The sequence below is a fragment of the Manis pentadactyla genome, chromosome X (assembly GCF_030020395.1).
Source record: "Manis pentadactyla isolate mManPen7 chromosome X, mManPen7.hap1, whole genome shotgun sequence".
NCBI lineage: Eukaryota > Metazoa > Chordata > Mammalia > Pholidota > Manidae > Manis > Manis pentadactyla.
Window position 1 is genome coordinate 142,474,704 of NC_080038.1, and position 16,812 is coordinate 142,491,515.

At 52.0% G+C, this 16,812-nt stretch overlaps 1 protein-coding gene across 1 annotated transcript in view; it reads right to left on the reverse strand.

Annotated features, from left to right (window-relative positions):
• LOC118924005 (protein EOLA1-like) overlaps nucleotides 1-16,812 on the reverse strand; it is a 214,213-nt gene that overhangs the window by 192,677 nt on the left and 4,724 nt on the right. The gene's annotated exons all lie outside the window — the stretch shown is intronic.

The following is a 16,812-nucleotide window of genomic DNA, read 5'->3' on the forward strand; positions in this document are numbered from 1 at the left end:
CGGTATTTGCCTTTCTCTCCCTTATACTTCTTTCACTCAGCATAATATCCTCTACCTCCATCCAGGTTGTTGCAAATGGTAAGACTTGTTTCTTTCTTATGGCTGAATAGTATTCCACTGGGTATATGTACCACCTCTTCTTTATCCATTCATCTACTGATGGACAATTAGGTTGCTTCCATAGCTCGGCTACTGTAAATAGTGCTGCAGTAAACACAGGGGTGCATATGTCTTTTTGAATCTCAGATCTTGCTTTCTTAAGGTAAATTCCTAGGAGTGGAATTCCCTGAATGGTATTTCTATTTTTAGTTTTTTGAGGAACCTCCATACTGCTTTCCACAATGGTTCAACTAAATTACATTCCCACCAGCAGTGTAGGAGGGTTCCCCTTTCTCCGCATCCTTGCCAGCATTTCTTGTTCAGAGTCTTTTCTATGCGGCACGTCCTAACTGGTGTGAGGTGATATCTCATTGTGGTTCAAATTTGCATTTCCATGATAATTAGCAATGTGGAGCATCTTTTCATGTGCCTTTTGGCCATTTGAATTTCTTCTTTGGAGAATTGTGTGTTCATATCCTCTGCTCATTTTTTAATCGGGTTGTTTGCTTTTTGGGTGTGGAGGCAATTGAGTTCTTTATATATTTTGGATGAACATAACTGTCATTTTAAATAATCTCTATTTTTAAACTAAATTTTCACATCATACCCCTGAAGCGGCTGGTATCTTAAATCACTGTATATGTGTGGGAGAGAGCCACCAATACTCTTTCTGCTACTTTGAATTTGTATACAGGGTCCTCTGAGGCATTTTAACTCACTTTGAATTGAATGTTCTTTCAAAGCTTTTTATGTCATGGGAAAATATTAAGTGAAAAGGGCAAAATGAAATTGTGTAGATAGAATAATAATTAACTAGATTTTTTTAGGCATGGAAAACAGAGACATTTCTTTATTACTTGTTCTGATTCCATGCTCACTTAGAAACTTTCTGATCAATAATTCAACTCCCCCAAGTATTTTGATACTAAGAAAGGAGGTGCAGTGGATAAGACATACAAGCCTTCCTGCCTCCCCATTATGAATTAATACGTTGAGATTCTGGTTTAGAAATCAGCCTTGTTTGAGTTTAAGTAGTGTTCCTGAGAGATCCTTCTTATAATCAATCAGAACTCCTAGATGACATAATACATCCAGCGGCCCCTGAGCATTCTAACAAGTACCTTTAATGTCAACATAAAGTGGGTGAAGGACGAAAAGTCAGATACCGTGCCAGGGTACTTTGGACAATTCTTCCTAAAATTAAGGGGTCTTCTTGGCCCTTTGTTGCAAAAGAATATTTTATCAGTGAATTATGGAAGGTGGTGAATAATCACTAGGAAAGCATAGTATAATTCTAGCTATACCTAACAAAGAAAACTGACTCTTCTGTGTCCCAAATGGCAAAGGAAAACTGATTTTGTGAGTGTCATCACTGTCAGTCATCCTGGTTATAAAAGAAGGAAGCATTTCACCTCAAGAGGAGAAGTAAGGAGCAGGTCCTGCCAATGAACCTCGACCAGGGACGAATTTTATTTCGTCTACCCCTCCTAAGACTGAAGAGTAAGAGCTTTCAAACAGTTAGAGAGGAAGCTTTCAAATAGTTAGCAATTGGCTGACAAGTCAGCATTTGTAATTTCTGGCTGTCCATTTATTAACCATGTGACCCTGAGCAAGTTATTTAATCTCTCTCTGTGTAAAATGGGAATAAACAGGGCTACCAGATAGAGTGCTGAAGATTGGGTCCTACCCAAAGGCACAAAGCCAAAAGGCAACAAGGAGCTAAACTCAGCCTGCACTCCACTTACCAAGTGCTGCTCCTGCAAAGTCACATGTACCTACAGGACATTCAATTTTCTAATTCTCACAGAGGTTAAATCCCCTCTGTTTTAAAGATTTATAATGCTTTCTATTGTCCTGGATGTTTCCTGACGGCACAGGGATTTTACTGAAAAAAATTTTGCCTGCAATCTGTCTTTTAGAACTCTGATTCTTTTATATGATGCCTAATAAAAAGACTTTATTAATTTAGGACCTCACAAGGTATCACCAACACTTGCTCTTTCCACTTCCCCACCTTCTTTCATTCCTGAACCCACTGAAATCTGGCTTCTGCCTCATTGCTTCACTGAAATTGCTATTGGCAAGCTCAGTAACACTGACTTCCTTGTTTCTAAACAGAATTGGCAGTTTTCAATTCTTAATCTAGAAGATCTCTTCGCAGCCCTTGATACTGTTGATTTATATTCTTTACAAAAATACTCTATAAGTAACTGAATAGCCATATGGAAAAAGATAAAATTGGATCTGTTCTTCACACCATATAACAGGATATGTTCAAATGTGAAAACAACAAAACCATACTAGAATTACTAGAAGACTAGAAAAAAACAGTGGAAGAAGAAAGAACTGTCCGTTACTTGGAGAAACATCATTCTACCTATGATTCAAAATCCAGAAGCAATAATTTTATATAGTGTAACTACATAAAGATTAAAAATGAAAACTTTTCAAGACAAACAAAAAAATAATAAAGACAAAGACAAATGACAAACTGGGAAAAATTATTTTCAACATAATCCAGAAAATGTGGTAATGTCTGTAATACAGAGAGGGCATCTAAAAGTGAAAAAGGAAAAGGTCAGCAAATCTAAAACATAACGAGATATGAACAAAGAGTTCACAGAAACAGAAAAGCAAACAGCCTTTAAATACATGAAGAGACACTCGATTTCATTCAAGAGCAATGGAAATTACAACTGTGCTAAAGCACAACTTTTTGCTTACGAAAATGGCAAATGTTTGATAATGCACTCTGTTAGAGAGGCTGCCAGGAGGCTGAGCGTCCTTCTTGCACTGACTGTTTTTCAAGTACCTTTAATTCAAAATAATCAATATGCCAAAGTGGCATAGTTTGGAGGGGCATATTCTGCTCTCCTTCAGAGTACTCTGCAGCTGTATAAAGGAAAGATGATTATCTCCATGTATTGCTGTGGGGTGATCACTAGCATATGTTACTGGAAAAAAGCCTGCTGCAGAGTAATATGTAAAGTGCTCTATGTCTAAAGAGAGACACATTTGCTCACATTTTTTTAAATGGAAGGATAAACCAAAAAATTTATAAAATGAATACCTATGAGAAAGAAAAGACGGAAGAGGTTGAGAAGAATAAGAATGTATGTTACACTTCTCTGAGTGAATGTACTTGAGTGTGAAGCCATGCGACTGCTCTGCAAAATTATAAAACAAAATTAAATCAAAATTTAGAAAGCAATATGAAAATGTAAAGCAAAAGGAAACAAATACACATAAATAAATATGTATTCAGTGAGTGGCTTAACCACAAAAGAGAAGGGTCATTTCAAGTGATTTAAAATATAGTAATTTAACCATATGTCCCTACTGGAATATATAATAAGGAAAAACAACTGCAAAAAATAAACCAATTCTGTAATCATTTTGTTAGTAATAAAATGGCATATAGTTAATGTTGTTTATGAACTAAGATTTTCAGTGTGAGAAAAGAGATCAAAATAGAATATCAAAGAGATTTGTTTTTAAAGTACACTCCTTCAAAAATGAACATCAAACTAAAAAACTTCTGTGCAGCAGAGGGCACCATCAGCAGAAAAACAAGGCATCCTACAGTATGGGAGAATATATTTGTAAATGACTCATCTGATAAGAGGTTAACATCGAAAATATATAAGGAACCCATACACCTCAACACCCAAAAAACAAATAACGGGATTAAAAATGGACAGAGGACCTAAACAGACATTTCTCTAAAGAAGAAACACAAATGGACAATAGGCATGTGACAAGATGCTCCACATCACTATTTAGCAGGAAATGCAAATCAAGACCACAATGAGAGATCACCTCACACCAGTTAGAACGGCAACTATCCAAAAGAAAAAAATAACAAGTGTTGGTGAGGATGTGGAGAAATGGAAACCTTCCTACACTGTTGGTAGGAATTTAAATTCTTGCAACCACTGCGGGAAGCATGATGGAGGTTCCTAAAAAAACTAAAAATAGAAATACCGTTTGACCCAGTAGTTCCACAACTAGAAATTTACCCAGAGAAAACAACATCCCCGATCCAAAAAGACATATGCACCCCTATGTTTATCACCACTATCTGCAATAGCCAAGATGTGGAAGCAAGCTAAATGCCCATTAATAGATGAATGGATAAAGAAGAGGTGGCACATAGACCCAATGGAATATTACTCACCCATAAAAAGAAAAGAAATCCTGCCATTTGCAACAACATGGATGCATCTAGAGGGTATTATGCTCAGTGAAATAAGCCAGGCAGAGAAAGACAAATACCAAGTGATTTCACTTATTTCTGGAATATAAAAACAAAGCAAGATAAAATGAACAAAGCAGCAGTGCACTCACAGACACTGAGAAGTGACTAGCGGTGACCAAGGGGGAGGGGTTGGGATGGGTGGGTGAGGAAGTTGAGGGGGATAAATGGGCACGATAATTCCCAATGACAATATAAGTTGGTCACGGGACTGTAGTACAGCATGGAGAATATAGTCAATGATTCTGCAAAATCTTTCTATGTTGATAGATAGTAACCACACTAGAGGAGGTGAGGATTTAATAATGTGGCTGACTGGAACCACTGTGTTGTACATTTGAAAGACTGTGTATCAGTGATACTTACATTTTCAAAAAAGGGCAAAAAAAGCAGTATACTCCTAAATTTGAATTAGAAATATCACTATGAACTCGTGATAAATTATCTCCAAAAAAAAAAAGGATTTCCTAGCTCTGTCCATTACAAAAGCCTATAAACAATGACCAACCCATTAGCAATGGGCATGCTGGCACAGACTGTCGTCTCTAAATTCCATTTCCTATTACAAGAAACCAGCATCTTTGGGAAGAAAACATACCACGTCTGGGGCAGGAAATATGTAAGATGAGCCTAAAACATCAGTCCATAGCAAAAAGCAAGGAAGCTTTCAGAAACTACCAGAGCACCAAGGAGCCAGCTGAAATGGGCGCCCACTGGACAACTCTGGGACAGTTTGGGCATCAAAATAAACAATGCTAGTAATAGACTACAACTCGTTTACTAAAATAAGAATTCACGCATATATACTGAAAAGAAAAAAGAAAATCAGACAAAGTTTCTTCCTGCAGCAGAATGCTAATTATGTAATGCCAATTCATATAGAAAAACCAAATGAAATTTTTATCACGGTTTTGCAACTATCAAACAGTAACATTTGATTCTGACTTACTAAAACTAGTAGCTGAAACTCTGATGAAAGAAAAGACATTAAGGGGATCTTAAAGTATCATCTCCTCACATATTATTTATCAATTAGAAAGAAAAAGTAGTAACTGCAGACTGGAGAAACCGGGCAGATACTATCTTAACCAAGGGATCAGTGTTGAAGTCAGTATTCTCGTTATCTATTGTTGCCTAACTTCTACAAAAGGGAATGGCTTAAAACAATTTATTACTATGTTTGATGGTTCTGCAGATTGAGTGGGCTCAGCTGAGATTGCCCACACAGTTACAGTCAGATGTTGTATGGGACTTATTTTCATCTGAAGGTTCAGTATCAGTTTGGTTAAATATCCAACATGGCTTCATACTCAGTTTCCTGGGGGCTGGAATGGCTGGAACGGTTGGGTGGTAGCCAGGCATCTCTCACCAAGCCGCTAACCTGAGCTTCCTTACAGGTTGCAGGTCTCAGTCAGACTTCTTGTGGCGGCTGCCTACGCCTAGAGGGAGCATTTCAAAGGAACAAACATTCTGAAGACAGCATTCCAAGAAACCAAGTCAGAAGCTGCAAGGCTTCTTTAAGCCTAGCAGAAGAAACACGGTCACATATGCCTCATTCTATCAGTTACCAAAAAATCACAAAGCCAATGGACACTCAATGAGAGGAATATGTGAAGCCATGAAACTTGGTGATACGGTTCACTGAGGAGCTTAGAGACTCATCATCAGTGATGACAAATATGTGCCAGTGATATGTGATCTATAATAGGAAACAGATATTTGGTTTTTGACCCCTGTTCCTGGCACAGAGCTCCTAAATCCCTTGGAATTTTCAAAGTAAAGAGAACAATAAAGGTGTCTTTTGTTGCTTAACCAGGTGACTTTGTACCGCAGCTAAGGATGGGAGCTGGTTGCCAGTGGAATCAAACATGTAATTGAGAGGGTTGGAACTTCCAGTCCCAAACCACTACCCCCATCTCTGTGGGAAGGGAGGGGCTGTAGGTTGAGTGCAACCAACAGAGGCCAATGATTTAATCAATCATGCCTACGAAATGAAGCCTTAAAACCCCCAAAGATGGAGTTGAGAAAGCGTCCAGGTCAGTGAACATGTGGCGATTTGGGAAGAGTGGCATGCTCTGAGCGCACAGAAGCTGTACACCCTCGGCCACAGTTTCCCCTATGCGTCTCTGCCATCCGTTGTCCCTGAGTTATATCCGTTTATAATAAACCAATATTCTAGTAAGCCAATCACTCTACAGGGACTGGGGGGCGTCCTTACCCCACTGCTAACACAGGGCCTGCAAGTGAGCACAGGACCAGGGAGTGCCTGGGAATCATGAGCCAGGGAGCATGGGTCTTAACTGCGAGTCTTACATGCCTCCCAGGTTCTTGAACACAGCAAGCACATTCGGGTGCCAGCATGTATTTTATTTCTGTAAAGCGACAGAAGAGAAGGAATCAGGAGCAAGAATTAACCAACTGTACTTTTATTTCTCCATTTCAGGACACCATCCATTTTACTGCTAATTTCCATCACTTTTGGGAGGGAGTGGCGAGGCCGATGCCATGTGACCTAGCTCTGGTCACAAACTCAGATGGAAGGTTTCCCCTGTGTCTACACAACAGCAACGCACTGAACTGGTAAACTGTACAAAACATACATGGGATAGATGTCATACACAAACAGATGCTGAAGCTAACCACCCTTTCTATGAAAAGGAACAACAGGGGGAATCACACCAGAGGTAACAGAGACCAACTTCCATGGGGTCGGGGAGAACAGGAGCCCAGAGGCTCCAGCCCACGTGGCACAGAACCTGCGCTCCTTAGAGTGCTGGCTGCTCTCTCTCCTAGGCCAGAGGGAGAAGGGGCCTGACTGCATGCCCAGCAGAAGCGCCTGCCTGACGGGGGCTTGGCCTGGGCCTGGCCCCCCTCTGCTCAGGGACCCTGTTCCTCATTGGTCCTAGCCTCCTCAGATGGGCACAGGAAAGGGCCTATAGGTGTGCTAAGGAGCCTGAGCAAAAACTGCTGGACCTGCACCCTGCTGGCCTCTGCGTGGGCCCTGGGGCCCCAGAGCAGATGGAAGCGAGCAGGATTGCTGTCGGGAACCTGCTGGTACTCCAGGTACTGCTCCTGCACCCAGACCCTGGTGATGAGCTCCCTGGGCTCCCCGAAGATGCAGTGCTCCCTCCCGGAGTACACCCCCCTGGCACTAAGTATTTCCCACATATACTTCTCTGGGATCCGGCCCCCCCACAGGAAAATCTTGCCCAGGAGCAGCGCCAGGAGGCCGGTCTTGGGGAGGCGCTGCTCTTCGGTCACCCCATCCCAGGTGAGGCCCAGGGTGGGGACCAGGACATAGGAGTGGCTGCTGGGATCTACTTCCTTTACATCAATGCCGTAGGTCAGCTCCAAGGACAAGGAGGCACGGCTGAGGATGTCAGGGAAGTGGTCCTGGTGATCCTGGGCGACCAGCTCCAGCATCTCTGCCTTCCTGGTCGGCTCCTTGGCGCGGTACTCGTGGAGCAGGAAGGTCACCAGTTGGATCTCCTTCCTGCGCAGCGCATCTTGGAGAGAGGCCCTGGCATCCCCTGTGGCCTCGTCCCCATGGCTGCTGGAGCTATGGGCGTGGGGCTCATTTCCCAGGGTGGCTGGCCCATCCTGAGGCGAGGGCTGGGCCCCCTCCAGGCCCTGGGCTTCGCTCGCCTCCTCCTGGGCCTCCTCCAACAGGCACTGCACACTCCTCCCACCCAGAGGCATGCTGACGCTGCTCAGGGGAATGGCAGCCTGCAGGGGTGACGGGGGGAATTGGGCACCGGGGACCCTGGGGCTCTGCTTTGGGGGTGGGCTCCTGCCTCCCAGGGGTCTCCCCTGCTGGGCGGGCAGTCTGTCCATGCACAACCCGAAGGATGAAATGATGGGGCCCTGGTGGTGTGCCAGCCGAGCCCGAGGGTCTGGGACTGGAGGCTGAAGGGACCCGTCCCGTATGCGAGAGCCGTGGGTACACATCCAGGTCATGCGCCCCACCTTGTCTCCTGGCTCAGCCTGGTCCTCCATGGCTCTGCGACTTCAGGACAGGTGCCTCAGGACAACAGCTGCCGATTCCTGGCGTCCCAGCCAGAGGACACGAGCAGGCATCTCAGGGTGAGGTCCGCCAGCCCAGCCCTGGGTGCCCCATGCTGACAGGAGGGGTGGGCCTGCCTCTGTGAGGTCTCTGCCTGGGCAGGGAGGGTTGCCTCCTCCAGGCTGGCTCAGGGTTCGCACTCCCACGGATGCTGGCCTGAGACAAAGCTCTTGGAACAGGGCACACACACCCAGAAGGGATCAGAAGGAAGTGTGGGGACCACGCGTACCCAGGCCCGGCCCAGGCTGGCGATGCTCCTGGCATGGAGAAGCCTGTGGGGGCCTGGGGTGCTGTCTCAGCTTGGCTGGGTCCAGGCATCACTTACAGGCCCTCCGCTCCCTGAGAGCACCGACCCAGACATGATGTGGGGCTCAGCCTGACAGGCACTGCCGGGGTTTCCCAGGCCTCACAGCAGGGCCGGCCCTCTTTAGGTTCTGGACATCGGGGTACACTCCCTGCTCCCTCAGGGTCCTCACCGTGATATTGGCAGGACCCCGGACTCCTGCCTCTGTGGCCCCGCTGCCCCTCTTTAGACCTCCTGACCTGGGGCACTCAGACCAAGGTCCTCACCACCCTGAGAACTCAGAGATGTGTCATGAGGCCCCACATGCACACTCCGTGAAACCCAGCAGGATCCCAAAGGCTGCCATTAGGGCCGGCCCCTGTCCTGGTTGGGGGGCTCTCGGCCTCCCGTAGGTCATCCTTTCACCCCTGCCGGGGCCTGCGCTTCCTCCCAGCCCCCACCGGGCATAGTGGGCATCTCCTGCTTAGACGCAGACCTCACGACCCGGGGCACTCTCCCCCTTCCCGCCCATGCGACGAAGGAGCGTGTGACTTAGGCCTTCCGCTCACTATTCATTCCAGGGCTGAGGAAAGAGGACAGCTGGACTCTCCGGAGTCCTTTCCTTTCTGAGTTGGGGATGGGGGTATGGCCGGTCCTCAGGGATGTCCTCACACTGACACGCGGCACAGCCTGGGACTCCTCCCTCTGCTGACATGACGGATCCCAGACCACCAGGGTACTCACCGTCCCCGCCCATGCGGCGGAAGGGGGAGCCTGCCTCAGACAGCCAGCCCTGCCCGGTCTCTGCACAGTCCCTCCTCCTTTCCGGGGAGCCAACCTTCATGCCCTCCCTCCTGCCGAGGCTACTCTTCCTGAGTCCCGGCAGATGCCGGGACTCCTCTCTGGCGGGACCTGGCTCAGCTCCCTCTGCCCCCTCACGTCGCCCCTCAGAACAGGGCCCACCTCCCTCAGAGGCAGAGACAGAGGTGCCAGCGCACCCCTTTAGGCCACCCCTGTCCCGGGTCTTCAGGGATCATGCCGGCAGGGCCGATTTCACGGTCCAACCCCTCTGGCTGGAGTGGGAGTCCCCTCAGCGTCTTCAAGGGTTTCCTATTTACCCCTGGCAGGGCCTGCAAAGATCCCTTCTGCTAACGTGAGGACGCATCCTGCAGGCCAAGGCCACCTTCCTGTGACACCCGTCAGGAGCAAGTGTGGACGCCATCACTCCTCCTGACACCTGGCCTGGCCTCCCAGGATGGACCTCAGGGGCAGATACGCTTGGGGTCCCCCGTTTCCTAGACAGGGTCCGTTCAGTCCTCACCACGTTCCTGGGCACCCCTCTGTCCACCTGAAGCCACACTCCTCACACCACGGCCCTCACCTCTGGAAGAGTCCCCGCGGCAGGGGACAGGGAACACCTCATGTGCTTATCGTGCTCTGGGGCCTTCCAACACCCAGCCCAGGGGCCCTGCCGTCCTACCTGTTTGGGGTCTACGGTCCTTAGGTGTTCCTCAGGGTCCTCACCTTGCCTCCCATTTGGACCCGGTCCTCCCCTCTGCCGACCCCAGGACCTGCTCCTTATGCAAGTCCCCAGTGCCGTGATACCCGGATGAGGAAGTCAGGGCCAGCTGCATAGGTTCTGAGCACCCTGGAGCTTCCCAGGCAGGCTCTTTTCGGGGGCCCAGGATCCCTCAGTCCTGCCGCGGGCTCCTCATCATGACTTCTCAGCAGGGTCTGGGCCCTCCTGTCCGATGACCTGAGGGCCTGCTCCTTAAGCCAGTCCCAGTCCCTCTGAGGCCCGGAGGAGGAAGTCAGGGCACACCGCGTGTAATCACTCCGCTCCGGGGACTCCTATGGCTGACAGGCAGGGGGTGCTCCTCTGGGGGCCCTTCCCCTCCTCCCTCAGGGTCCTCACCACAACGCAGGCACGGCCTGTGATCCTGTGAATGTTGATGGGGGCCCATCCCCTCAGACCAAAGGTGCAGGAAGATAGGGTTTGCGAAGTTGGGGGGCAGCAGGTGAGGTGGTGTGCAGCGGGGGGAGGGTTTTAGGGAATGGGGATTTCGGTGGAGGGAGGGGGAGAAGAGGCAGTGGAGAGGGGTCGTAGTGAGGTGGAGTGATGGGGTGTGGGGAGGTGCGGCAGTGGGGGGAGAGGTGGCGGTATATGTGGGGTGGGATGTTGGTCCGTGGGGAGAGTTGTGGGGGGTTGTCGGCAAGTGGGTGGGTTGGAGAGAGCTGTGGGTAGGGGTGAGGTTGGGTGGAAGGGGCTGTGGGAGGTGTAGAAGTGAGGTGGTGTGGGGGTGGAGTGAGGAGAGGTGGGGTAGGGGGGAGGGTGAGGGAAGGCAGGTGGTGGGAATTTGAGGGAGCAGGAGGTGGGGTGGTGGGGGACAGGGGGAGAGCTGTGTGGGGTGGGAAGTTAAGGGGAAGGGGGTATTTGGGGTCCGGTGGCAGGGCGTGCTGGTGGGAGGTGGGGCGGAAGGGACTGTGCAGAGGGTTAGTAGTGAGGTGGGGTGAGTTGCCTCAGTGCCCAGCATGACGACTGCATCCAGAGGACCATCCCGGACTCTCAGGGCTGCCGGCACGTCGGAGAAGCTTCCATGAACACCGGCGTCCAGTGGCTCCAGGAATCAGCAGCTGAAGTCCTGAGGCACCTGTTCTGAGGTCGCAGAGCCACGGAGGACCAGGCTGAGCCAGGAGACAAGGTGTGATGCCCGACCTGGATGTGTCCCCAGGGCTCTAGCATACGGGATGGATCCCCTCAGCCTCCAGTCCCAGATCCTCGGGCTCGGCTGGCACACCACCAGGGCCCCATCATTTCATCCTTTGGGTTCTGCATGGACAGACTGCCCGCCCAGCAGGGGAGACCCTTGGGAGGCAGGAGCCAACCCCCAAATCAGAGCCCCAGGGTCCCCGATGCCCAGTTCCCCACCACCACCCCTGCAGGCTGCCATTCCCCTGAGCAGCGTCAGTATGCCTCTGGGCGCAAGGAGTGTGCAGTGCCCGTTCGAGGAGGCCCAGGAGGAGGCGAGAGAAGCCCAGGGCCTGGAGGGGGCCCAGCCCTCACCTCAGGATGGGCCAGCCACCCTGGGAAGTGAGCCCCACACCCATCGCCCCAGCAGCCATGGGGATGAGGCCGCAGGGGATGGCAGGGCCTCTCTCCAAGATGCGCTGCACAGGAAGAGTCTGCAGCTGGTGGCCTTCCTGCTCCTCAAGTACCGCGCCAAGGAGCTGACCACAAAGGCAGAGATGCTGGAGCTGGTCGCCCAGGATCAACAGGACCCCTTCCCTGTGACCTTCAGCCAAGCCTCCAAGGATTTGCAGCTGGTCTTTGGCATGGATGTGAAGGAAGTGGACCCCAGTGTCCACTCCTATGTCCTGGTCCCCACCCTGGGCCTCACCTGGGATGGGGTTAACGAAGAGCAGCGCCTCCCCAAGACCGGCCTCCTGGCGCTGCTCCTGGGCGTGATCCTCCTGTGAGGAGGCTGGGTCGCTGAGGAGGAAGTGTGGCAGTTGCTAAATGCTGGGAAGGTGTACCCTGGGAGGGAGCACTTCATCTGTGGGGAGCCCAGGAAGATCATCACCGGGGACTGGGTGCAGGAGCAGTACCTGCAGTACCAGCAGGTGCCCGACAGTGATCCCGCTTGCTGTGAGCTGCTCTGGGGCCCCAGGGCCCACGCAGAGGCCAGCAAGGTGCAGGTCCAGCAGTTTTTGCTCAGGCTCCTTAGCAGGGCTGCAGGCTCTTCCCAATCCCCATCCAAGGAGGCTAGAAGCAATGAGGAACAGGGTCCCCAAGTAGAGGGGCGGCCACGCCCAGGCCAAGCCCCCATCAGGCAGGCGCTTCTGCTGGGCATGCAGTCAGGTCCCTTCTTCCCTCTGGCCTAGGAGAGAGAGTAGCCAGCGCTCTAAGGAGCACTGGTTCTGTGCCACGTGGGCTAGAACCTCTGGGCTCCTGTTCTTCCCGACCCCATGGAAGTGGGTCTTTGTTTCCTCTGGCACGTCTTCCTGTTGCTCCTTTTCATAGAAAGGGGGATTAGCTTCAGCATCTGTTTCTGAATGACAACCACCCCCCATGTGTGCGTTCTTGAGCCATTTCACCAGTCAGTGCTACGTTGCTGTTTTGTAGACCCATGGGGACACCTTCCATCTGCGTTTGTGATCCGCAGCCAGGTCACATGGCACCGGCCTCGCTATTCCCTCAGAAAAGTGATGCAAACTAGCAGTAAAATGGATGGTGCCCAGAAATGGAGAAATAAAAGTACGGTGTGTTAATTCTTGCTCCTGATTCCTTCTGGTGTGTCATTTTACAGAACTAAAATACATACACATAACTGAACGTGCTTCCTGTATTCATGAAACGAGGAGAAATGTAAGGCCATTAGCTAAGACCCCTCCTCCCTGGCTCAGGATTCCCAGGCCCTCCCTGGGCCTCTGCTCACTTGCAGGCCCTGTGTTAGCAGTGGGGTAAGGACGCCCCAGAACCCTGGCTGAGGAAGACCCCATGGCCCCCTCTGTCTCCCACCCTGCAAAACCAACCGCAGGGCCACGCCTGGGGCCTGAGGGAGGGGGCCCAGCAAGGGGCCTGTTCCTGGGGGCACCGAGGGCACCAGGACAGAGGGATCGAAAGAGGGGGTGGTAGGCAAGGCCAGCCGGCCAGGCAGGCCCCGAGGCTGGCCCCAGGTCGTGGGGCCCGCTGCCTGGGGCTGGGCGTTTTCTCGATGGCTGCAGGGCTGTGCAGAAGCTGTGGCAGGCCAAGACCGACATCGCTTTCCCCTCGGGGGGCTGTCCTCGGAGCCCAGTCGGCAGTGCTCTGCGGGAGTCGCCTGGCTGGGAGTCGGCGCCCATGCGGTGGTAGCACACACAGAGGGTCATCTCTGGGACCTCTGCAGCACTGAAGTGCAAACCAGTCTCCTCTCTCAAAGGGCCCTGCGTTCGACAGGTACCTAATAAGGACCATCTGACTGGCGCCCACAGGCCACAGGGTGGAATTCTGGGACTGAGGAGGCTTGGTCGAGGGAGGCTGAGACTACATACCACCTTGCTTCAACTAGACGGAAGACAGCGCCGTGGACAGACACACTTCCTCTTGGGAGGACGAGAGGAGCCTGAAGTCCTGGATTTTCAACCCCATCAGAGATTTGGTGACTCTGGAAACAAACAGCATCAGCCAATGGCCCTGCAGAAGACTTAGGCCATCAGCGGGCCTAAACAACCTCAAACCAATTCCTGCTCTCTGCGGAACACGGGGCTGTGGTTTCCCAGGGCATCCCCTTCTGTCTCGTTTCCCTCCCGCCAAATGGTGGAATCCCTTTGTGTTTGTCATCAGCTGAGCTCATGAACTAGCAGAGGCCCCAGCAGAGGAAGCACGCATTGCAGTCCTGACAGACATCGCTGAGGAACACAGAAACTCCCTGGGTGAGCACATCCTTTTAATGCAACGGAAGGCAGCTGGCCTTTTAGCCAGAGACTCTAGGAGCCCCTTCTGAGAAGCCGGGAAAGGCCTCTGTTCAAGTTCTGAGCCTCCCCGGGCACGTCCCTACAGCATAAAGCCACTTCTTGGATGACTGCTTTGTGGACGTTTTAGAAGCACAAACATCAGGACAGAGCCAGCATGCAGGCCTGGGGGCTCCCTCAAGGTCTACAGGCCTTAGTCTCCAAGGCCCCTGCAGAGGGTCTCTTCAAACCCTCAACTCTGCACTCCCCTCTTAGAAACAGAGGGCAGATGACCCTACTTTGTGGCAGAGCTGGAACAAGGACCAGGGATCCTTGCAGGCGGGGCCTCCCCACCGGACCGCCCTGGCTCCCTGGATAGGGTTCGTGTGAACAAAGCCGTCCATGCCGTCAGTGAGAGAATGCATGATCCCCAAAATGTAACCGCTGTTGTGTCCCCTCAATCCATGGTGAAGATGACTTGGATTTGGGTTTCGTCCCATCCCGTGGCCAGACTCTCATCGACGTGCAAGTGCACGACGGGTGCCTTCATATTTGCTTCCTGGAGTCACGGCTAGCTAAACACGTGGGCACGTTCCTTAGGAGTGCTTCTGCGTGCAGGGCGCCCTCTGGAAAGGAACCCAACAGCAAACAAGGTGGTGCGATGCACCTAGCATCCGGGTAATGGCAGGAGAGGGACACACGAAGGGTGGGGGTGGGCTTGGGGCACAGAGACCAGGCCTGGTGTGTTGTGGATGAGGAACACATGTACCGTTTCTGCAGAACAATATATGCCAAAGCCCAGAATCCAGTGATCAATAGGGAAGGTGCCAGAACAGACCGAATCAGGAGCGGGAGGTCAGAAACCCGAGGGAGCAGAAGCCAAACTACCCCGCCACAGGGAGGAAACTGGGCTCTGGGATGGAGGCAGGCTGCCAAGGGGGGTGCTGGAGCCGAGTGTCTGGAGCAGCTGATTGGAAACGGCCAACGCAGGTGGTCTCCAGGCCAGTACGTCTTCGGCAGTGACAAGAGTTTCTATGGGGATGAAATGGCAACTAAAGACAAGCACGTTGTGATCTGCAGAGGGACGAGATCTGGAGGCAAGCAGAGCTCAAGGGGATTGTGCCAAGCGCAGAAGAGGCTAGGGGCCACCCGAGCACACGTCGGCACTGGGGGCCATAGTGGGTCTAAGGGGCTGTGGCTAGTACCGAGGTCGAGGAGCGGCAGGAGCTCTCCAGCCCTGCTCAGCATAGCCGGACTCTGCGGACAACGTGACCGCAGGGGCAAGACTACAGGACTCTCTGTTTGGGCCCAACTCTGGTGTGAGCAGCACCGACCAAGCAGCAGGAGCAGATGAGCCGATGGAAGAGACCAAGCGGGGTGGCTTGGCGGGGGAGGGGAACGCGGGGAGAACGGGCGAGAGTAGGCTGACCCACTCGTTGGGACCGCCACCCCCGGGAGGCACAGGACCCCCGGGACCCAACCTCCGTGGGCGGTCTTGGTGGTAGCCACGCTAGGACTAAACAGGGCCTGGCCCTTGAGCAAAGCAGAGAAGGCAGCAACAGTACTCCCCCACCTCTAGGGGTGGGAGTGGGCACGGGATCATGGATTCCCAGCCCAGCTGGGGCCCGGCCTGTGAATAAAACTGGGTGCCTGGCAGCACATGGGAGCCCCCTCTGGAAATGCCAACCACACCACCCCAGGCTTCTCCCAAAGACTGAAGCGGGGTGCCCCACACCCATCCCCTCCCACACTCAGGGCCAGGGCTCCTCTACAGGCCGGCCGGTAGCCACCTTTGTGACATCACGTGGCAGGCAGAGGATGATGACCTAAGCAGCGGGTTGCCCCCCTACCAAGACCTCTTCCAGAGGGAGATCCTTCAACCGTCTGGCTCAGACAGAATTTTTGAAACGGACAGCCTGAAGACTTTCATCCGCCAAATGAACCTGTATGGATTCAGCAAAATACGCCCCGACGACCCTTGCACGTGCTCTCCAGGGAACAAGAGGATGATGGTAAAGTAGAAAGTCCTTCTGTTCCCCGTGTTGTGTCACTCCCACCCCTCCCGAGTAGGTCTGGGGGACCGTCACGCTGGGAGCGTTTAGCTCCCGAGGGTGACTTTTTTCCTCATGAGATGTTAGTTACCAAGAGATGAGACAGTATGGATGGATCCTCAGGTTACACTACAGCCCCTTAGAGACGACCTGCAGGTGTGACCACAGGCTGAGGCCAGTTAACCCCAAGTAGCGATAGTAACACCTTAACCGCTGCATTGCCGATCTTTAGTGCACTCAGCCGTAAAGCCTAATCCAACTTGCCAACAGTTAAAAAAAGATGTCCTCCTCAGCCCTGGCAGAACAGCCCTGCGGCCCCAGGACAGAGGCGAGCTGGGAATCCGCAGGGTCCCTGGCCATGGGGAGGGTCTGGGAGGAAGCACCCCTTCCCTTGGGGTGGGTGTCTTCACAGCCAGCCAGACTTCAGGCACGTGTAGTACTTAGGGAGGTGTAGTAGTGAGGTGGTGTGGGTGTCGTAAGCGGGAGGGGGTAGCCCAAGGTGGCTGGAAATCCTGGCCCGAGACGAGCCTTGGCTTCTGCTGTCCTCTTAGATGCGGAGCACCATGTGCACACCAAGTCCTCAGCCGAGGACTGGGCTGGGGCGCACTGAGGCAAGCTCACGCAGACCCTG